Source organism: Alexandromys fortis, unplaced genomic scaffold, assembly GCF_014885135.2.
Source record: "Alexandromys fortis isolate MF-2015 unplaced genomic scaffold, M_Fortis_MF-2015_v1.1 scaffold_3, whole genome shotgun sequence".
Classification (NCBI taxonomy): Eukaryota; Metazoa; Chordata; class Mammalia; order Rodentia; family Cricetidae; genus Alexandromys; species Alexandromys fortis.
Window position 1 is genome coordinate 12,762,230 of NW_026067909.1, and position 23,394 is coordinate 12,785,623.

The 23,394-nt window shown below is 49.3% G+C and overlaps 1 protein-coding gene across 3 annotated transcripts in view; it reads right to left on the reverse strand.

The window, feature by feature from the left end:
• The window catches only part of Ano1 (anoctamin 1), a 160,931-nt gene that overhangs the window by 103,886 nt on the left and 33,651 nt on the right, over positions 1-23,394 (reverse strand). The window contains exon 1 of one of the 3 annotated variants that reach the window (XM_050136713.1): positions 7,966-7,983. The exons of the other annotated variants lie outside the window; for them this stretch is intronic. The gene's annotated coding sequence lies outside the window, so the exon portion shown is untranslated. Of the gene's footprint in view, positions 1-7,965; positions 7,984-23,394 lie in introns of those variants that run through there. 3 annotated transcript variants of the gene reach the window in all.

Below are 23,394 nucleotides of genomic sequence, written 5' to 3' on the forward strand. Positions count from 1 at the left end.
CTGGCAGCAGCATCTGGGCCTGGGACACAGTGGCCCCATCTGGCTGGCTGTCATAGAAGGCTGTGTTGAGTGACCTCTGGCTTTTTTTTTTTAATTACCTGGGAGTGGCATATCACAGGTACTGCAGCGAGCCAGGCTTCTACACCTGGATGTGGTTTGAACTCCATGCGTGCCAGTATGTGGGAGGTCACAGATAAATTGCTGTGTCTGCTGCTTCCCCCTCCATTGAATCACCGGAAAGGAGAGGAGCAGACCAAGTGTGCGCTGTCGTGCACATAGTAGGTACTCGGCAAATGCCTACAGGTAGGGCCAGAGGACCATTAAGTGCTGACACAAGGCTCCTCTGTGGGTGTGGAATGTTCCAGACCTGGCCACGGTCTTTTCCGTCCCAGGCTTTGCCCTGTGCAGGGTGACTTTGGACAAGGTATGTGGGTTCTGGGACCCTTGCTTCTATTTCAGTGGATATGGGACAGCTATGAGAAGGTGGGGATCCCACACAGTGAGTCTCAGGGCTGAGTTCAGTTCAACATGGCTGTTCTCGGCATCCAGGCCACTGCTGGTCCAAGCTGCTGGTAGCCACGGTTGCCACCCAGTCATCTGGGCTAGGGTTCATGCAGGCCTCCACACACCTCCTTCCTTCACATAGTGGACATCCTGTGTTTGCTAAACTATTGTGTGTGAGGCACAGAGTGGGGGCCAGGGTGTCTGACCCAACATTGCAGGGGAGGCAGGTTCTCAGGGGGTCACACCAAATAAAACCAACTCTAAAACCACATGAAGGAATAGCAGTCCGTGATGGACACTGTGGAACCTGGGACAGTGGCGGCAAATATGGGGACATAATGCGGGTTGCTGGGGGAGAACTGCTTGGCAGTGGCTGCTGACTAAAACAGGGGCCTCAAAACAGTAGATCCCAAACAGGGGATCTTAAAACTGAGGACCCAAAGAATGAAAGCTTTCTTGGGAAACTTGCACAGGCCCTGGTGTCGGTCAAAGAGGAAGTTAATGGCTGAGAGAGGCCACGTAGTGCAGACAGTGTGTCTCACAGGTAGATTGACACATGTGTACTCCCTGGCTTTTGTCCATCTGCTTCTAAAAAAACTGTCCCCTGCTTCAGGATGAACATCAGAGAGGAGAGTGTCACTCTCCCGGGTTGGGCTAAACTATCAACAAATCTACCGTCCTTTGCCAGTTTGTGTCTCTAATGTTGAGTTTTGTTTTGTTTTTCTCTCTGTTTGTGGTACCAGGGATGGACTCAGGGCCCTTGTATGTGCTGGGCAAGTGCTTTGCCACTGAACTACGCCTCTAGCCCTCTTTTTATTTTTTGAGACATGGTCTCTCACTAACTTGCCCAGGCTGGCTGTGAAGAGCCATCTTCCTGCATCAGATTCTGGAGTAGCTGTGAACTACACCAGGCCTGACTCCTAGTTTCTTTTAAAAGACAAGAAAATGGGGATTTTAGAGACTTAATTCAGGGATCAATGGGAGGAGCCAGCTTTCTGTCCATGGCTTCTGCCCAAGCCTCCTAGGTGGAGGCCTAAGGTTGGTGAGTGTGTGGTGGAGACCTGGCCAAGAGAGGGCTGGTGGGGTGAGGCCTGAGAGGGAGATGGGCTGGAACTGCAGGGCCTTTTGGCCAGGAGTCCTGAGTGTGAGGAGGCCCCAGAAAGGTCCTGAGGTACAGGTGGCCTCAAGAAGTATCCACAGATAGCAGTCAAGGGCGGGATGGCTCCGTATTGAGACAGAATGGAGAAAGGGGGGTGCTTAACCTGGGAAAACCCAGCCTGGGTGAGCACCTCTGTGATGACCCAGGGCCAGAGGCTCCCAGAGCCGTCATCACCTCCTCATGTGGCTTTGTAGAGTCCAGGGAAGGCTCTGCCTGTTTCACACAAACACTCCACAAGGGCTTGGGGCCCACAAGGATCTCTCCTTCAGGAGGAAAAAAACCAACATAAGATTTAGTGGGGTCTCCTAGAACACTCCCTAGCTTTATCCAGCCCAGCTCCCTCTACTCCCCACCTTTGGCCAGGCCCCAAGTTAGTCTCTCAGCCATGTGTTTTCAAAATCCTTGTGCTGGAACATGAACTGTGAGCAAACCAAGCCAGGACTCGGGGCAGCTTGTACGCACGACTGCCAGGGCTCTGGAAGTTCCTTCCCAAGATCAGCCCCCTCCATCTCTTCCTGTTATGCCCTGGAACATCTGTAGTGTAGTCCAAAGTTTTTCATTCCCCACTGAGACTTAGACAACAAATATTCTGAGAATGGGCAGTCTTGATATAATTTATACTTGAGTGTAAATGCCTCTCTTTCTCGGCTATGCTACCACGTCAGGTCCACAGGCATCTTGGGATGGAGAAAGTGAAGAAATTCCCACAGCGGCAGAGGGAAAGGGAAGGAGGAAGGAGAAGGAGAAAAGGAACAAAGAGATCCTTTCTGCCCTGCTGGTCTGGCCTGGCCTAACCCAGCCCTGCCCTGCCCACTGCCCCGACAGCGGAGGCAGCCGTACCAGAGATGGAGGGCTGACACCTGTCTGACTAGGAGCGATTGTAATGTCCCCTTGATCTGACAACTCCAGAACAAAGGAAAGATGGAGAAGGGTTAAGGCTGAGCTCCAGCAGGAGCGGCTGGGGGCCTGAGAAGGCGGCTTTTCAGATAAGAATCTGGTCCCTGGGGAAGCAGCAGAGGGACAGTGGGGGAGTGAGTACCAGACACGGGACTCTTCCTGGTACGTGCTGTGCAGAGGCAGAAGGCTGGCCCATGGCCCACAGCCTCTGCTCCAGGGGCAGAGTCCTCCAGACCCCCTCCCACTGACAGACCCAATACTTCTCACTGGACTCCAATCCCCTGAGTCAGCCCTAGGTTGCACTGATGGGGCTGGGAAGGAAGGGCTCTGTCTACCCCATCCCCTGCTGGGGAAGGCCAGAGAATCTCCGCAGCCACAGCCAGGCTCAGCTTTGAACACAAAACAACCACCGTGTGCTGGGAGAGAATGCCGTGGGAGGATCCCCGTGCCTGCCCCTGCTTACTCCCAAAGCATCGAGTGATCATCTCCTCAGATTTAAAAAAAAAAAAAAAAATCAAAGAAAGGAAGAAAAGTCTGAGATGAGAGAGCAGGATTCCGACAGGAGGCTGAGAGTGAGAACAAGGGCTGAGAGCCTGCACCTGTAGAACCGTCTCGTGTCAGCTGGCACTGAGGCGGACTGGACAGGACCATAAGAAAATGACCAAAAGAGACAAAGACAGAGTGGCAGGCACAGTCAGGTTGTATTTCTCCAGAAGAAAGGCTAGAGACACAGGTGGGTGGGGTCTGAGTCATTATTCGGCAAGCACCCCCGCTCTTAGGACCCAGCATTCCTTATCACGTAAGTGGACACCGGAGCACCCGGCTCCCTTTCCAGCACAGGGTCTTGACCTCTGGTAAGAACTGCATTACCATGAATTTGAGCTTATCTTTAAAGCAGATGAAGAAACTCCCTCTGACTGGAAGGCTGCTGGGCACTGGACCTCAGGAGGGGAGGCTGGCCTTGTTCTGACCAGACTGTGGAGCTGAGCCTGGGGAACGAGAGCCGCGTCCTACACTGCCGTTCAACACAGACATAATGTCAGACTGGATATCACCCCGTGCTGCTCCTTTCTCTCCATGTTACAAGATACAATGAAAATAAATAAAATCACTTAACATGGTGGCGCAAGTCTTTTAATTTTCCCAGCACTCAGGAGGCAGAGGCAGGTGGATCTCTGAGCTCCATGCCAGCCCTGTCTACAGAGCAAGTGCCATGATAGCCAGGGATACACAGAAAAGCTCTGTCTCAAAAATCAGTCCGTCACTTAAGTATCAGAAAACCACACCAAATAGTAAAGAATCGCAATGAATAAAGGTAAGGATAATAAAGGGGACTAAGGGCAGACCCCAGTGTGGGGTGTGGGCTCTTCCACCCCATGGTGGACTGTAACCCACAAACAGAACCAAACGGGACCTCTCAAACCAAAAATTAGGGTGGGAAAGACAGAGGGGACGTCAGACTGGACAGACAGGAAGAAACCACTGACAAGAACGATGTTTCAGGAGAGAATGGTAGCATTGAAAGCCAACGAGGAGGCGGGACTGCCCGGACTGAGGAAGAGACGGGGAGGGTGGGCTGCGGGAATGGGAAGAGAGCCTGGCTCGGAACTGCAGGGCTGATGAATGCCACAAAACCACGTGGGTGCTGACGGAGACGCTCTTGGACTTGGAGGATGCACGTGGAGGCGGGGTGCAGTCTGGGTGGGGGTGTTAGGCAGTTTGCTCCTTGATTCTGGAGAAAATACCTGGTGAAAACTGCCTAGGGGAGAAGCGCTTACCCCTGCTCAAGGCTTCCCAGTGGGGAAAGCATAGATAGAACTAGTGGCGGCAGGAAGGTTTCTGTTTGAGCAGTGGGGGGTTGGTGCAAGGCTCGTCACAGTGGATCAGGAGACAATATATGGTTCTCACGTCCAGACAAATCTGTCTTTAAAAATCGTTACATTATAATTAAAAACAGTATCACAATTACAGTTATGAAGTAGCCAGGAAATAATTTTATGGGTGGGGGTCATCCCAGCATGAGGAACTGTGTTAAAGGGTCACAGGCATTAGGGAGGTTGAGAACCACCGCTGTAGCCTCATACTACAGCCTACCTCTGCTAGCCAGCCGGTCACTTCCCAAAATACTGTCACTTACTGGGGACCAAGTGTTCAAAAAAATGTGAATCTGGTGTGTATGTAGAGGGCAGGGAGTGGAGTGGAGTGGGTGAGGTCAGATCCACACTGTAACCATGGCGAAGATGCAAACAAGGAGAAAAGGCTTCAACACAGCCAAAGAGAAAAGATACTGACTTTGCTGACTGTTCCACAGAAGCCATGGAAGCCAAAGACAACAGAGTGATGATGACGTCATGACTCATGTCTGAAGAGACAGGATGCTATGCTGAGTTCTTGTTACAGCACTTGTCAACTTGATGAGACCTAGATTCATCTGGAACAGGGGCCTCTGGGCATGCATGAGGGGTTACCTCGTGTTAATGGAGCGAGAGACCGGCCCACTGTGGGCAGCATCATTCCCTGGGCTGGGCTAAATTAAAAAGGAGGGGGAAAGGCTGAGCTCTTACACATGTTCACCATGGTCTCCTGACTGCATATGTGCCGTGACAAGCTGCCTCATGTGCAGCTGCCCTTATGGGCTGTACTGTGACCCACTAGCCAAATACACCCTTTCTCACCCAGCTTGCTTTGTCAGGGTATTTTATCACATGGGAAGAGTAACCTAGATAATAATAGTCACCGTCAAACAGGGCACCTTGATCTCATGTTCTCGGGGAACCACAGTCCTGTGGGTGCACATTGCACTCTGTCACTGACCAAGTCATAAGCGACAGTAGCTATTAGTGGTGGAAAGAAAAGAACTGCAAACCAAGGCATCTCCTCCAAACACAGAGGTGAGCTTGAGATGCTTTCAGACAAACAGACCTACATTCATCACTAGCACTGGGAAACATGCGAAAGGAAGAATTTAGATCTAAAGTGACTGGAGGGCCAGGGAGAGAGTTCACTGAGTGAAGGCACTTGCCACCAAGGCTGCAGAGCCAAGTCTGACTCCTGGAACTCACATGGGAGGAGAAAACCAACTCCCACAAGTTGTCCTCTGACCTGCACACACCTTGCATCTCTCCAGCCTCGTGGAATTACAGCTTAAACCCACTGCACATTCAGAATATCCCAAACTTCCTTAGTGTTGGCCCTTCCTGTCCTCAACACACCACGTGGTCACCTGCTTTTTTCCTGATCTTTAGCTTATGAGGAGCCATAGGTCAAGGTCACTGCTGCCCACAGCAGTGGCTAGACAAAAGCTACTTTGAGAAAGGACAAATTGAAACTGTGATTTCCATCATATTCGTGTGACCACATCACCATTGTAAAATCAAAAACTCAGTAGTCAAAACTTTTGAGTCAGGCATGATGGAGTGTGCCTATCATCCAGCACTTGCTCTAGAGGCTGATGCAGGACGATAGCAAGGTCGAGGCTATCCTGGGCTATATACTGAGGACTTGCTTCAAAAAAAAAAAAAAACCCAAAAACCAAAACAACAATGAAGTCTTCAAAACACATAAAATAAAGACTCAAAGAACGAATAGAAATCTATTGTCATGATGGCATGGTCTACTATTTATTTAACACAACACTTTCAGTAAAAGGTAGAATGACAAGGAACTGTCTCACTGTGCAGAATCAATGTTCTTTCTACACACACACAGTGATTTGTCATGTCACCCCATGTTGAGCCAATGATAGGCACAGAGCTGCTGGAAGGATGGAAATATTGCCTCTGACGAGAGTCAAAGTGAGCAAAGAACGGTAGTACAAAGGCCCCTGTGAGACACCAGACATGGAAGACTCAGAGCCACTGTGTGGATAGAGCACTTGACCCTCGTACATCCTGCAGCCAGACAGTGGTGGCACACTCCTTTAATCCCAACACTTGGGAGGCAGAGGCATGTGGATCTCTATGAGTTCAAGACCAGCCTGGTCTACAAAGCTACTGATGGCCAAGGCTATACAGGGACATAAAGAAACCCAGGCTTTCCCCTCCATATACACATATACATGTATTTACACACACTCACACTCATACACGTATACATATGCACACACAAACACTCATAACATATACACATACACACACTCATATACATATACACATGCACACACACCCATACACGCATGCACACACCCACATTCATATACATATGCACATACAAACACTCATAACACATATACATGCACATATGCACATGCTCATACACATATACATGCTCACATACCACACATAGACACATGTTCACACACGTATCACACATATGGATACACACAGATACTTTATATGACAGAGAGGTTACACACACATGCACACAGTCATACAATACACACAGAGAAAAAGAACATTAAAATAAAGCAGAAATGACCAACAGCAAGAAGGAGGAAGCAGACACTACTACAGACCCTACAGCAGAGATGCTAGGGCATCTGCAAAAACCACATGAGAACCAGACACAGACAGAGTTCTAGAAAACCCATCAATAGTTACCCCAGCAGGCTATATTTAAAAGGCAAGTCTGATTTCTCACTAAAACCCTTCCCATGCAGGAAACTCTAGGCCCATCTGGATCCGTGTGTGAAATTGTCTAAACGTTTCAGGAAGAAATAAAAATGTCTTACACAAACAACCCTGGAATAGGGAGGGGAATGGCTCCCAGTTAACCTAATTGTGATTTTTCTTTTGGCTCTGGGGGCCCAAACACAAAATAGTCTCCACTGAGCTAAATCCCACATTTTTTCCCCTTAGTTTTCATGTATATGAGAATGTGATTTTATTCACTTTGTATGTGTAGGCATGACGGTGAGAAGGCATCCTTCCTCACCATGTGGGTCCCGGGGATTGGACTCAGGTCATCAGGCTTGGCAGCAAGGACCTTTATCCTGCATCCTTAACTCTTAATCAATATATTTACTGTACTTTTGAGACAGGGTCTTGCTATGGCCAATGCTAAGATTACAGGCAAGCATTGCCTAACCTGGCATTTCATGTGGGTTCTAGGATTGAACTAAAACCCTTATGCTTGTATGGCAAGTACTGAGAAGGCCAAGGCAGGAGGGCCACTGTGAATATAAGGCCAGCCTGGGCTATACAGAGTAAAAATTTACCGTAAAAATTTAGAACAAACAAAAGACAGCTTTTGAGACAGCTGAGAAAAGACAACTTTCGAAACAACTGGGACACTTGCCCAAGCTCACTTGGCCATGAGGGGTCAAGTTTAAATTCACAGTCTGGTCTTCCAAGTACAATGGCAGAGTCCTGGAGGACTGCGCCAGCCCTGCCAGTGGACACGATGCAGCAGTTAACACAGGCGGCAGGAACCCAGGATCCAATCCTGTTGCACACTGCTGCACTTACCTGCCAAGCCCAGCTTCTGTCACTTCTGTGAGTCTTAGGTCGTTCCTGCCAGGCATCACAGCCAAGTCCCCACAAGCCTCCAGAACTCAGTCAGAGGCGTCATTGGTGGCAATGGCCAGGAGCAAACAGCTGTGGATTGGGAAGAAAACACACGTGGCCAGGTGTCCACAGAACCCACATGCAACATAGGGAGACCAGGTAGAGCCCTTGACATTCAAGAAGAACCTGTTTCCCCTGGCAAACACCAGGCCAGGATCCTGTCTGTCCACTCTCTAATGTGGTGGTAAGGCCCTCAGAGATACAGTTTCCTGATCCACAGATCAGCTGAGAGAAGGTGTCTGTGTGCACTAGACAGCACCTAGAGGCCAGAAAGGGAACTGCATAAGTACAAGACAGCTCCTAGTGACAGGAAGGAGATGTGCATGTGCACAAGACGTCACCTGCTGGTTGGAGGGGGCACTGCACATGCATAAGACCACACTTAATGACTGGAGGGGGACTGCACATGTACAAGACAGTACCTAGTGGCCAGAAGGGGGACTGCATGTTAGTGCCTCTGCCATAGAAGCAGAACAAGGACACTGCAAGGCCTGGACTTTTTAATGTGGTGTGTGAGTGTGTGTGCATGCATGTGCACATGCAGGTACCCTTGGAGGCCAGAAAATGGTGGTGTTACAGGTAGTTGTAAGCCATCTGTTATGGGAAACTGGGACCTAAACTTGGGTCCTCTGCAAGAGTAGTAAGCTGCTCCTAATGGCTGAGCCAGTTTTCTAGCTAACATTTAATCTTACATCCAATCAATAAACCACATCCCCTCATTTCTTAACCTAGATACGGCACAACTGAGTGCAGAACAGCATCTATAACCAGTCTGAAAGAAAGCTGGGGTGGGAGTATAAACCGATCTTATGAATAAAAATTTCTATATGAGTCAAACTTTATTCAACCTTAAAAGAAGCTAAAACATCTAATAAATTGATACCGTTTATAGAAACGAGGTAGGTTATTACATAGGGAAGTGTTTACTATGCTTCAAAAATTCAAATCCACCAGGTTCACTTTGGGTAAATGTTTATCTCAGAATTCAGGGGCAAAGTTAAACAGTTGAAATAAAATGGAATTAAGTCTTAATATTTTGTTTTACTTCTGAGTACAGATGGAAGACGAAAATAATATCCCATAGAAACGGAAAGTTTCTATTTTCACCAAAATATTTGGAAAGTTACTTTATTTTTACTCTGGACACCTAGGCTTTGACAGAACTTTGAGAGGACAGGCGGCGCACGGCCCTGTGAACTGAAGGCATCAGGAAACCGGCTTTGCGGGTATTTAAAACATTTGTTTCGCAAAGATACAGTTTGTTTCCAAAAGTGTCAGACCAGCCAGACACCGCCTGTAAACTGCAGTTTGTAAAACTGGTTCTCAGGATCAGATACTCCTCTCTGACACCCCAGGTTAAAAGTCCAGCCCCTCTGCCTTAGGCCTGGGCGTGCTCCCTTAATGGGAATCCTTCATTTCTCCTGCTTTTCTGAGTCTAGTTCAGTGTGATGATTTTACTATCTGATCATCAAGCTTACGTCAGAAAGTCACAGCCCATGAAGGACAACAGCAACTGGACCCTGCGAACAGAGCCCAGAAAGTTCCTCCTTCCTGTCTGTTCTCTGCTGGAAAGATTCTTCGCTGATACAAAACAGAAACAGAGTCCTTTTCTTAAGAAGATGTAAATTTTTCTCTATGTGTATATGTGCACGTGTGTGTGGATGCATGGTGGAGGCCAGAAGAGGGCATTGGATCATGTGGGTCTGGAGTTACAGGCAGTTGGGAGCTATCATGTGGGGTGCTGGGAACTGAACTTGGGTCCTCTGCAAGAGCCATTCCACCAACCTCAGTGTATGCTTTGATCATTTCGCTTTCCTTAACATCAGACTATGGTTGATTCTTTAAATTAAAAATATTTTACTCGGTGTGTATGAGTGTGTTTTAGTTAGGTCTCTCTCTCTCTCTTCATTTTTTCTAGACAGAGTTTCTCTGTGTAGCCTTGGCTGTCCTGGAACTTGCTCTGTAAACCAGACTGACCTCAAACTCAGAGATCCACCTGCCTCTGCTTCCCAAGGGCTGGGATTAAAGGTGTGCGCCATCACCACTCAGCTGAAAGTTATTCTTAATAAAGAAGACTTGACTGATGATTGAGTGCTGGGGATTAAACCTAGGACCTCGTGCTTGGTTACGCAAATGCTCTATGACGTAGTTACACCTAATCTCTTTACTTTTTATTTTGAGACACGATCTCACTAAGCTGTCCAGCCTGGCCTTAAACTCACATGCAGCTTGGTCTGGCCTTGAACTTCACACCCTCCCGTTTCAGATTTCCTAAGCTGGTGAGATGACAGGACTAGGTGCGAGGCTCAGCGACACACCTGCCATCACCTCCAGAGCAAAGGAAAGAGTTACTCAGTCCACTTTGTCTTCATGTCCCATCAAGGCCTGGCTGCCCACGTCCCACTCCTTCCTCTCTTCCACTCTTGTGCCTCTGAAATGTTCCAGTGTATGGAGGTCACTATTCTGCATGTAGTTTCAATGATTCTTCAATTTTACAGTAGGTTTGGATTCTGGGAGTGGATGGACAGAATTTCCCATATTAGCATCTCCTGGACTGTGCTGTTAGAATTTGTGAGCCAGGACTGACATACCATTGTTCAAGTTCCAGGCTCCAGCCAGACTTCCCTTTCGCTTTTACTGAATGTACTGTTCCTGCTCCCAGATCACACCAGGAGCTCCTGTGGTCCCCCTCTTGCTCCCAGATCACACCAGGACCTCCCGTGGTCCCACTCCTGCTCCCAGATCACACCAGGACCTCCCGTGTACCATTGCTCTTGCCAGCTGTTACACTGTTATTTATTTTGATCACAATTTCAGCAGTTCCACACCTGAAACCTTCTGACCTTTTTGTAGGTAACATACAACAGGGTCTTGATTTTTTTACATAAACCAAATGTCTCTACCTTTTAGTTGGAGAGTGTAGACCATTTACACTTAATGTAATAATAAAGTTGAGCATAAATCTACTGGTTTGATATGTATGTGCACAACCATGCTTTCTTTGTATTGAATGTTTATTTCTGATGATTCCGTTTTACCTTTATTGTTGCCTAGTTTTCTTATTCTACTTTTATTTGATGGTTGCTCCTCAGTTTACAAGATACATTTTAAACTCACAGCAGTATACTTTCAAATAATATATACCACTTTACATGAAGTTTGAGAACCTTTCTGCACAATGCTAATATTTCTCCCTCTTGTGTTTTGTATTGCCATACTTACAGATGTATTATTTATAAGTTGTTTTTATTTATGTGTCTGAGTGTCTATATATAGGTATGTGTATCATGTACTGCCTGTGAAGGTCAGAAGAGGGGTTGAATCTCCTGGAACTAGAGTTAAGAATGGTTGGGAGCCACCATATGGGTACTGGGAATCGAACCCTGGTCCTCTGTAAGAAAAGTCAGTATTTAAGTGCTGAGCCATCTCTCCAGCCCCTACTTTTTACTTCAATATATATTAAAACTTTATCAATATTCTATTCTTATTTTTGCTATGGTTAGTTATCTTTCATTTATTTATTTTTAAATTATTTTTATTTCATGTGAATCTATTTTTTTTGCATGTATGTCTGTGAAGGTGTCAGATTCCCCTGAAATTGGAGTTACAGACAGTTATGAGCTGCCATGTAGGTGCTGGGTGGGAATTGAGCCTGGGTCCTCTGGTAGAGGAGTCAGTGCTCCTAAATCCTGAGCCCTCTCTCCAGCCCTGGTTATCTTTTATTTTAAAACAAGAGCATTCTTCATGTTAATCCATATATTTATTATTATTTATTCATTCTGGCCTGGTATATTTAATCCTTTTAGGGAGGGAGGTGATTTCAAGACAGGGTTTCTCTGTATAGCCTTAGCTGTCCTAGAGCTCACTTTTGTAGGCCAGACTAGCCTCAAACTTACAGAGTTCGCCTGCCTCTGCCTCCTGAGTGCTGAGACTAAAGGCATGCACCACCACCACCTGGCCATATTTCATCTTTTTAAATAGATCCAAATTATGTCTGTTACCATCTTTTGCTTTGCCTGAAGAGCTTCCTGGGTCATCTCTTGTGATAATAGTTTGTGAGCCATGAGCTCGCTCAGCTTGTGTGTTTCTTACACCTTTTATCACCCTGTTTGCTGAGTCTACAACTGTGGGCTGCTGCTGTTTCCTTCGGTGATTTCTGACTTGGTTCCTCTTTGTCGTTGTCGTCATCAAAGATCATTGCTGCTCAGCTGGGATCTCATGAAGCCCAGGCTAGTCTTAATATTGATATGTAGTCTAAGGTGACACTGGTCTCTTGACCCTCCTGTCAGCATCTCCCAAGTGCTAAGTAAGATTAGAAGTGTGCACCACCAAGCCTGGTATTCACCACCGCCCTCCATGCACCTCAGGTGGCCTTGAACTCCTGGTCCTGTTTCTGTCTTCTGAGTGTGTGACTTCTCCTTACCTAGACCATCTCCGCCCTGTTTCTTCTCATTGCTTTCTGAAGTTTCTCCTCAACCCTTTCTTCAGTACTGGCTGTCTCATGTCCTGCGTTGACATCATGTCTCTTATGCTGAGGTGTGTCTGTCTCAGAGCCACAGTCTGTGGTTCTCACCATCAAGGGTCAGTCTCGCTCACTGGATACAGAACACTTAACATCTCCCATTTCGTAGGCTTCTTTCTGGACCGTGCAGATCGAAGGTCCTCAACCTTCACCCCCAGTGAGCAATGTCTTCTCTCTCTCTCTCTCTCTCTCTCTCTCTCTCTCTCTCCCTCTCTCTCTCCCTCTCCCTCTCCCTCTCCCTCCCCCCCCCCCCCCCCCCCCCCTCCCCTCCCCTCCCCCTCCCTCTCCCTCTCCCTTTCCCTCTCTCTGATTTGGAGGATCTCCACATCCCAATCATCAACAGTCCTGACTTTTTTCTTTTTCAATGTCCCTTGAGTGGTCAACCACATGCTGTGCGGGATTCTGTTGGCTTTTTAAGATACACATATGGTGTTTTGCTTTCATTTATGTCTGTGCACCATGTACATGCCTGGTACGCACAGAGGCCACATGAGGGCATTGATCCCCTGGAGTTACAGAGGGTTCTGAGCTGCCAAGTGAGTGCTGGGAATTGACGGAAGGGCAGTCAATGCACTTAACCCTTGAGCCACCTCTCCCGCTCCTCTGTGCAGGTTTTGACGGTAGGAAATTCCCTCGGAATGCTTTGCTTCATTTTCCTCCTCGGCTCACAGTTCATCACCCTTCTTGAGTACCTGTGGCCACTTTGAGTAATTTTGACAGTTTTTCCTCTGGCTCTGCCATTTTCTTCCATTCTGGGTTTTGGTTCCATCAACTAGCTTTCCTTCTGATTTTAGGTTCAGTTTTTTTTTAATTTGGTTTACTTATTGGCTTCCTGCTAATTTTTGTTTGGTTTTGGTTTTGGAGACAGGGTTTCTCTGTGTAGCCTTGTCTGTCCTGGAACTCCCTCTGCAGACCTGGCTGGCCTTGAATTTACAGAGATCCACCTGCCTCTGCCTCCTGTGTGCTGGGATTAAAAGCATGCCCAAAGCTTCCTAGTTTTTGATTGGTACCAGACATTGTGATTTTATTGCAGTTGGAGCTGGGTTGTTATTACTTTCTCCTTCAACTATGTCTCGCTCGCTTGAAAATATAACCAAAGGGCTCGAGAGCTGGCTCAGTGGGTAAAGGCACTTGCAGCCAAGCCTGGTGACCTGACTTTGATCCCAGGGACCCACACGCTGGATTGTGGGTCTGTAAGTTGTCTCCTGACTTCCACATGAGCATGGTGGCATGCGCAGCCCCCTACCCCATAAATAAATGTAATAAAAAAGTAAGACCTATACCCTTAACTGTTAATCAGCCTGAACTGTAAACAGCCAGGATCACGGGAAACTCTGAGTCCCTCCTCACTGAAATGACTTCAAGTCAAGGTCGTTCCCTCTGCACACCTGCCTCACTGATAGGGAAGGAAGGACTGGGCAGGCCGGGGCTTCCCACTCATTTCCACTGAGATGAGAGCCCCTTGCTGGCCAGCGTCTGCTCCCAATCCCAAGCCTCAACAGCCACAATGCAGAGACCCTAGGGCCCAGGAATTCAGTGCTGCATCTGGCTGCGGCCTGGCCTTAGACCTGTTTCGACTTGTTCTTCAAAACATCATCTCCTGTAGCCAAAGCTAGCCTTGAACTTCTGATCCTCCTGCCTCCACCTCCCAGGTCATGGGCTTCCAGGTGGGTACCACACCTGCTTCGTGCGGCATTGGGAATGCCAAGCAAAGCACAATGCCGTATCTTCAGGACCTAGTGTTGTGAAGACAGGGTTGGGTTCAGTAGCTCAGGCTGGCCTTGACATCACGGCAGTCCTCTTGTCTCAGCTTTCTGAGAGTTGTGACTCCAAACACTGTGTCTGACTTGTTGAACATATCATCTAGGGGAAGCCCACTCCTGCCTCTGCCTCAGTCGATAATCACACAGATACCTGAATACAGCCCTGGCCTCTGGAGAGAAGAGAGACCCACCAAAGGTCACACGGAGTCAAGCACAGGAGCTGGGCCGAGCAGCACCATCTTCTATCCTGTCTGCTTTCACCAGCTGGCTCATCTGAGTGCTGACTGCTGTCCCTTAAAAGCTACACCCTCATCCGAACTTCCTGGACCCGCGAGTGGGAACATGTCGGAGTAAGGGGTCACTGCTGATATAATGAAGAATTTTTTACAATGAGATCATCCCTGAGTGACCCTAAACCAAATGACAACTTGTCCTTGTGAGAGACACAGAAAGGGAGTCACAGGAAGAAGGGAAGGAGGCCTGGTGACAAGGGGACAGAGGCTGGGGGTGGGGTGGTGGATGGGGCTACAGGCCAAGGATTGCAGGAACCCTGGGAGCCAGAGAGGGAGGAAGGGTATGGCAACAAGGCTTTCACGGGAGGCTACAGCCTTTCACGTCATGCTCTCTCTCTGTGAGAACTAAACTTGCTTCAGGCAACACACTTTGTGGCCATTTGCTTCTGGAACCCCAGGGGACTATCCTAGCAAGGTGCAGATGACTGAGGAGGTCCTGGTGCAGGCCAGACTGTCCAGGATTCTTCTTCTGACACTAGCTTCCCGGTACTAATGTGGAGGCCACAAGCTGCCAGGGCGACCTGCACAGTGGCCCCCAGCCTCTTACAGACCGGACCAGGACACTTGCTCCCAGGTCCTCTAGGGCCCTTTGGTGGGGCCACCCCTTCCTGGTCTGGAAAGCAGAGAGAGCTATCTATTGTCAATTCAGCAAGTATTTACTAAGCAGATAAATTCCGAGTACCAGGCCACTGCGGCTATGAGGTTGCTGAGCTCGGCAGCACCTGCATCCGCAGCTCACCCCCGCCTTCGGGAGATCACTGTGCCATTTCAGGAAGTCTAGGGTTCTGGACGACGGTCCTTGCTCCCTGCTAACAACCCGGGGCATCACCCTGGACCCTCTGTTGACACAAGAGGTACCTTTTGTCTACTCAGGGTCTACTCGCTCCTGCTCGGCTTGTGACCACCGCAGAAATATGCCGGAAGGTAGGCGGAATCAATGTGAACCGGCTCCTCTCTCTTCTCCGATGAATAATTGATGTTGGGTTGGACCCACTTTGCATTGTACTGGGCAGGAAAAAGGCCAGCTCTCCCTCCCTGCTCTGTGGCATCCCAACTGACCTCAGAGACTTTGCTCAGTTGTTTCTTCTGGAAGTTTCCAGAACATTGCTGGTCCCAGGGCTGCAACAACTGCAGAGTTCCTTGGCTCTGAGTGATACTCTGTGGCACCCCCACCCCCAGCCCTACCACAAACCCCCGAGACTCTGTGTTGCTCCTCCCAGGTGCCATGTGACCTTTTCCACCTTGAACTGCCCTGAGTCAAATGTCAGCCTCATTTCCCGGAGCAGACACCAGGTAGCTTTTGCTGTAAAAGCTGACAGTGCTTTGGGCTCTGTGGATGGAGGAAGCAGAAATGGAGGTGGAATCGATGAGGCCCTGTGAGATGAAGATGCAGGTTCTTGGTGAGCTGGACAGTTTGATGTCAATGTGACACAAGTGGAAGACATTTGAGAAGAAGGAACCTCAGTTGAGGAAACGCCCCCATAAAATCAGGCTGTAGCCGAACCTGTACGGCTTTTTTCTTAATTAGTGATTGATGGAGATGGCCCAGGCCATTGTGGGTGGGGCTACTCCTGGGCTGGTGGTCCTGGGTTCTATAAGAGAGCGGGCTGAGCAAGCCAGATGAGCAAGCCAGTAAGCAGCACCCACCCATGGCTTACCTTCAGTTCTAGTACTGACCTTCAGTAATAAACAGCGACGTGGAAGTGTAAGCCAGATAAACTCTTTCCTTCTTCCCACCTTGCTTTTGTCAGTGTTTCATCATAGCAGCTGAAACCCTATCTAAGACATTCAGTTAAAGAACTAGCAAGAATTTCTTCTGGGACAGAGGGCTGAAGTGGTGGTGGCCACCTTCTAAGCATGGAACAAGTACAATTCTGCTGGTTACACATCTGCGAAACAAATCCACACATGACAAGGACTCAGCTCTGTGACAAAGGCAACCACAGGTAGTGTGTAGACACTGGAGCACAGCTTCATTCCATAAAACTATATAGACAGAGACCTGTCCCTGCACTATAACAGTTCGCGCAAGGCAGGGTGTCCCACCATGGCTGCTCCCACCTTCTACACGTGAATGCACCCACCCTACTCATCTGCTCATCCATGTATGCATGCACACATCCTCCCAAACTACCACCCACCTACCCACACATCTATGAATGTATGCATCCATTCACCAACCCATCCATCCATCCATCCATCCATCCATCCATTTACCTGCCCATTTACCCACCCACACACCTATTCATGCATTTATCAACCTGCCCATCCATCAGCTCATCCACATATACATCCATGCATCCATCTCTCTGTCCATCTACCCACCCACTCACCCACCTGTCTACCACCCACCCATCCATCCATCAACCCATTCACTCCCTCATCCATCCATCCATCCATCCATCCATCCATCCATCCATCCATCCACCCATCCATCCACCCAACCATCTGCTTATCTATCTTGCACTGGGGACCACTTAGCTACCATGCACCATCCCTGGGCTAGGTGTGAGACCACACAGAGGAGAATCTTTCTCAGACATCTTAGGCTCAAGCAGACATCCTCTTTCAACACAGCGTCCAAGACCTTGGCAGGACCCTGGAGGACACCAAGACAGAGTTTGTCTTCATGTCCTCCCAGTTTCTCCTAGACAGAGGAGCAGACACAAACTGAGGTGTGGCATGAATCATGCCTGCTGCGGTCCTGTCTTAAAGGAGCCACAAACCCAGCCTGGGGCCAATCCCAGTTGTGTTTCTGTGCTCTAGGAAGATGACTCAGGTTCTATTCAGGAAGATGGGGTGAGCAGGTTCCTTGCAAGAAGCCAAGGGATCGGGTGGGGCAGCAGACATGCGGAGGTACACAGAACACATGCCTGGTTCTAGAAGCTACTGGGCCATGTGAAATGCCCTCAGGCAAGCTGCTACTTGGATTCACATAGAGAATGTGGAAGGAGCAAAATTGTTTTTCCTCTCAGCCCTTGGTCCTCAGGCCCAGAGACTTCAGATATACAATAACGAAATTTCTTCCCCATTCCTCTGCCCTCCCTCTCTCTCTATCCCTTACTTCCTCCTTCTCCTTTTCCATCTAATCTCCCTTGTTCTCCTTGTACCATTTGCCCAGCTGGAAGGGCAACAGGCAGCCTCCTCCACACCTGTGTGAACTGACTGGGTCAAACTGACCTTGTACTGGAACGTGCTGGAAGTGGGTGCTGATATTCCCACAGGGTCACCCAGCCCCAAGCTAGAGGCCCAGAAGTCATACAGGCAGATGTCCATCTCCTACCATGCCTCCATGGACCTGTGAATCACACCCTCAGATACCTCCTCAATCCATCTGCTTCACCTCACATGCATCGCCCTTGACCACATGCCCCTCCCAGGCCCTTGCTTCCTCCCCACTGTCCCCAGAAGCAGTTTCCTAAGCAGAGACCAGCAAACTCCAGCAAACCATCCGGCTTCTCCCTGATCCGGGAAAGTCTTTCCATCTTACAGGGCACACATCTGTGCCTGCTTCTTCCGCTGCCACCACCCTCTGACAGCCCACTTTCTAGGCCTCAAACTCACCGAGTCCTTCTCAGCACTGGAGTCAAGTACCCCACACACTCACAGCCTGGATGAGAGCAGGCGGCAGAGGAGTGTGGTGGGGGCGGGGCCTGGTGGCTGGGTTTGGGGAACTTGGGCAGGCTGAAGCTGGGGGTAACGGGAGTATCTTTTCAAGAGGACGGTGACAAAAGGCATTTCAGAAACCAGGCACTGTAAGAGCCCGGAAGGGTCTAACTGGGGAGGGAAATTGGCACTTTGTCCCAGGAAAGACTGAGCCTGGAACTGGACATCCACTCAACAGTGCGAGCTACTTCCCAGAGCTGTGTGACCTTGGGCACATCACTCAGTTTCTCTTGGTCTCAGTCCCCTCATCTCTGAGTGGAGGTGACCAGCTGCAGGAGGAAGGGAGCTGTCAGGGTTCAGCCTAAGCTGGCCCCGGCATTGCCCTGTTGTGCTTCCTCCCTGGCTCTGCTGCTGGCTCCTGCAGGCCTGGACGCAACAGGCACTAAGAACACCCTTGCCTGCTCTGTTCTGTATGCAGTCACTGCGCCAGGTGAGGGCACACATATCAGCTGCATGCATTTCCCACGGTGGTGCTCTGTCAAAGGGGGGCAGCTTAGGCTGTGACCCCCAGGCCTGTTCAGGCTGCTGGACAATCCTAGAACTCTGCGCAGTGGCCATTCAGGACGAGATGCTAGGATGAGAGCGAACAAGGACTTGGGAGCTCTGAGTCTCAGCCTCTTCGTGAATGGGGGCGGGACAGTGAACCCCAATATCAGGAGCAGTTGCAAGGACAAAAGGTCAGCAGAGCTCTGAGAGTCCCTGGCAGGATGTGGAGCCCCCATGGTGGATGGCAAGTTTGGACTGTGGGAGTTCTCTTAGCCATTTATTCCTCTGTTCCTCTCTGACTTAAAAAGTGTTTTACTATTACATGTTTATGGATATGGATGTTTTGCCTGCATGAATGTCTGTGCACCATGTGCATGCCTGATGCTGGATCAGGCATGAAGAGGTCAGAAGAGGGCACTGGATGCCCTGGGACTAGAAGCACAGATGGCTGTGAGTTGCCATGTGGGGTCAGGCGAGGGCACTGGATCCCCTGGACTGGACTGCGAGCTGCCAAGTAGGTGCTGGGAATCATGGTCCCTGAGGAACCACAGCTGAGTTGTGGCCCTAGGTCTCAGAAACAGAGAGCAGAGCATCTTGCTCCAGGTGACCACAGGTTCTACTTCTGGTTGGTCACAGCTAAGCCATGATCACTTCAGGGGATGCCACAGACACAAGTCTAGATAATCAGCACTAACCATGGAACTCCATCGCTGGGGCCTGAGGCAGAGCTTTCTGCACCCTGAGATCGATCATAGTGAGGGCTAGGAGCTACCCAGGCCTCCAGAGGGTGAGCCTACCCCAAGGACAGCAGAGACAGACATAGGTGACACTTTTGAGATGTTGGACCTCTGGATCTAGCTGAGCCTGAAGCTAGTCTAATTTGTATTTGCTTGTTTGCCTTTAGACAGTCTCATGTAGCCCAGGCTAGCCTCACTATACAGCCCAGGCTAGCTTTGAACTTCTGTTCCTCTTGCCTAGTTTCCAAGTTCTGGGATCAAAGGGTACACAAACACGCCCAATGGTGGATTTTTTTTTCTTTTTGCTTGTTTTTTGTTAGGTACAATCCAAGCTCTAGAATTTAGAGGAGGAGGGTCCATTGAGTCTCTCCCACCTCATGGAGTACATCTGATAGGAGCCCCTGCCCAATCCCACGCTAAGCCAGACTGCCTGACAGCCACCCTGGGAAGGCACTCCTAAATGAATTCTGGGAAATAAAGTTCTACGTGAATTCATTAGCAGAGCGCCCTTATTATTTTAAGCTGTGTAGTGATGGTTTAAATATTTGACTTTTCTTAAAATAAGCCAAGCTCTTCCTGGATGGTCGTCTCTCAGTCTGAGCTCGCGGCTTCCACTTCAAATCCAGAACAGAACCAAAGCCAACACTGTGAGTGCTTGACACTGCATCTGCCAGACCTGACCCCAGATCTGGGAGGAAAGGAAGCGGCCCCCAGCCCTCCATAAAGATCAGGGTCATCTGAGTCTGTCGTCCGCATCCGAGAGGCCTTTGCCGGAGGCCCTGTGGAGAACCCTGGCTCCAGGGGACAGAGACTGGGTCTGACCTGAGACACGTGACACGCTGCATTCCTGGGAAGTGGGCTACTCTGAAAGACAGAAGTGCTCCAAATAATTGCAGGACCCTTAGCATTTAGCATGGCTTTTTTCCAGTCCCCAATGCCCTGCTGTACTGCAACTAATTGCCAGATGCTTAGTAACTTAAAGCAATACAAGGTTCTCTCACATCCTCACAGGCTAAAGCCAAGATGTGTCTGGATTGGTTCCTTTGGAGGCTGTGCTGGGGTCACTGTTCCTTTCCTATGTCCAGAGAAACTGGTACGGCACAAAGCTCTTCCATCTTCAAGTGCATCCTTCCACTGACTCAGTCTCCACCTCTGCCATCTATCTACGATCCTCTTGCCCCGTCTTCCTCCTCTTCCTGTGATGACACTGGGTCACCCACAGTCCAGGGCCATCTCCCAGCTCTGCTCAGTTTATGCCAAGGCCAATTGTGTCATTCTATCTTTGATTCCTTTTCATGTGTGTGTGTGTGTGTGTGTATGAGTGTGTATGTGTGTGGTCTGTGTATGTGTGTGTATGTGTGTGGTCTGTGTATGTGTGTGGTCTGTGTGTATGTGTGTGGTCTGTGTATGTGTGTGGTCTGTGTATGTGTGTGTATGTGTGTGGTCTGTGTATGTGTGTGTGTATGAATGTGTATGTGTGTGGTCTGTGTATGTGTGTGTATGAGAGTGTATGTGTGTGGTCTGCGTATGTATGTGTGTGTATGGTCTGTGTATGTGTGTGTGTATGAGTGTGTATGTGTGTGTATGAGTGTGTATGTGTGTGGTCTGTGTATGTGTGTGTATGAGAGTGTATGTGTGTGGTCTGCGTATGTGTGTGTGTATGTGTGTATGTGTGTGGTCTGTGTATGTGTGTGTATGTGTGTGGTCTGTGTATGTGTGTGTGTATGTGTGTATGTGTGTGGTCTGTGTATGTGTGTGTGTGTGTGGTTTTTAGAGACAGGGTTTCTCTGTGTAACAGCCCTAGCTGTCCTGCTGTCCTGTCTTGTAGACCAGGCTGGCCTCGAGCCTCTGCCTCCTGAGTGCTGGCATTAAAGGCGTGTGTCACCACCGCCTAGCCTGAATCCCGTTCCTAAAATGCCAATATCTAGGAGAGTTACAGGTTCTGGGGGCTGGGTGTCTCTCTGTCCACACCCACCAATGAGAATACATTTGTGGGGAAAGAAGGCCGAGGCAGTAGTACATCCAGATATCTAGCCATTCACTGGCTACTTGCTGTGTGCCCTGGGGAGGGGGTCAGGGGCTCCGAAGCAGAGCGGCCATGGCCCTGCCCTGTTGAGGATTTTTAGTTAAAATGAATAGGCTAAGGGGATCAAATGAACCCAGTTTATCAAGTCCTAAGGAGGGCATCCCTCTATCTAAGGCCACCGTGGTCCAGTCTCTAGTCTTGCTCTCCTAGGGAGCACCATTGGAAGAGAGATGGCAGGGAAGGATGCAGGAAAGAGGGCTAGCTACTTTTTTTCTGACATTTGGCATTTGGGAAGCAAGCCCTCAAGGGACTGCAGCCGGGGTTTAAAACTCCCCACGCACGCTGGAGTTGGTTCACACGCTCTTGACTTTGGTGTCCATGGTACAGGGAGCAAAGGGGATCCTAGCCACCCTGGACACACAGGGCATCACTGACTCTTGCTTCCATCTCTGGAGCCCTCCAGGGTGAGGGGTGGCTCCCAGGCGTCCCCCAGCCGGGGACCAATGTTTAGTGAGTTTTCCTGATGGGCTGTCTCAGGCGATTAACATGGGAAAATGGAGGAGGTTGAGGAAGTGGACGTATTAAAGATAACAAACCTGTTTTAAATGGACCCGGGTTCCGGGGAGATTGTGAACCCAGCCCTCAGCTTATTTAAAAATATACTTTATTTTCCATTCTGTCTCTGTTTATCCGTTTTAACAGAACTAAAAATAACCCTCCTCATTCTAAAAACTGAAATTTATATATAGCTTACAAAAGAAAAAGAAGAGGGTGGAGCCAGAATATGGGTCAGAGCAAGAACTTGACCTGGGGTCACATGGGTCCCTGGTGCACAGTGGGGCCACTGAGTCAGTGAAGGTCATACTTACGTTGGACATCTACATGTGACTTATGGAAGTTCTGTCATCTTCCATTACCTTTCTACAGGCCAGAGGCTTTCCTTTCCTGGGTCAGTTCTGTGGGGAAAGACGAGCTGGACATCTTGGGCTCTGGGAGGGTGAAGGTCATCTTGGGCTCTGGGAGGGTGAAGGTCACATCTCCACTCAGCCTCGGTGACCGAGTGCCTTTGGGTAAGCCATTTTATTTCTCTGGGAAACGGACTCCCAGTTTCCTTAGTGATATCTTGCTATCAGCTCTCTGCCAAGAGCCAAGAATGGCAGGCTAAGGGACATTGATGATGACCACGTGAGGACACCAATGGTACTCATTCCTTGGCCTCCTGACAGTATGCTCTTGGCCTCTTGTTTCTGCAAACCTGTTGATGCCTGCAGAATTGCGGTTGTTTCTGTGTTGGTTTGATTTCTGCCTCTGGGCCTCTGCTCAAATACAGTTTGACCCTTCCCAAGTATGCACTATGGCATCCCCTTGCCCAGCCTCGTGTCCCTGGACATCTGTGTGATAGCAGGCTGTCGGGAAGGGCTCTGTGGGCTGGCTCTACCTGGCTGAGGTTTTGAGTGCAGTGGCCAAGTTAAACTAACCCAAAGGAAACCATCTGTGACAGTAACTGGGTGCCCTCAAAGTTGAAAAAGACAGTGCGTGTAGGGGGACAGGAGCCCGCAGGGGCAGGCTGACTTCCTCTGAGGGCATTTCCACCTTAGCTAGAGATGGAGGAGGCTCCAAGGAGCCTGAAGGGAGGGACATGGCTCATGTTTAGAGCTGGGGGACAGTTGATTGGGCTTCTGCCACGCGGCTGGCTGCAAGGGTCCCGAGCAGCAGAACAGGGGCAACATTGAGTATGAACAGATGCTCCCAATGACAAGAATATCTAGTGGCCAGGGAGAAAGGGCCAGAGGGCTTCCTATAGACAGGAAGTGCCCCCATCCCGGGAAAAGGCTGG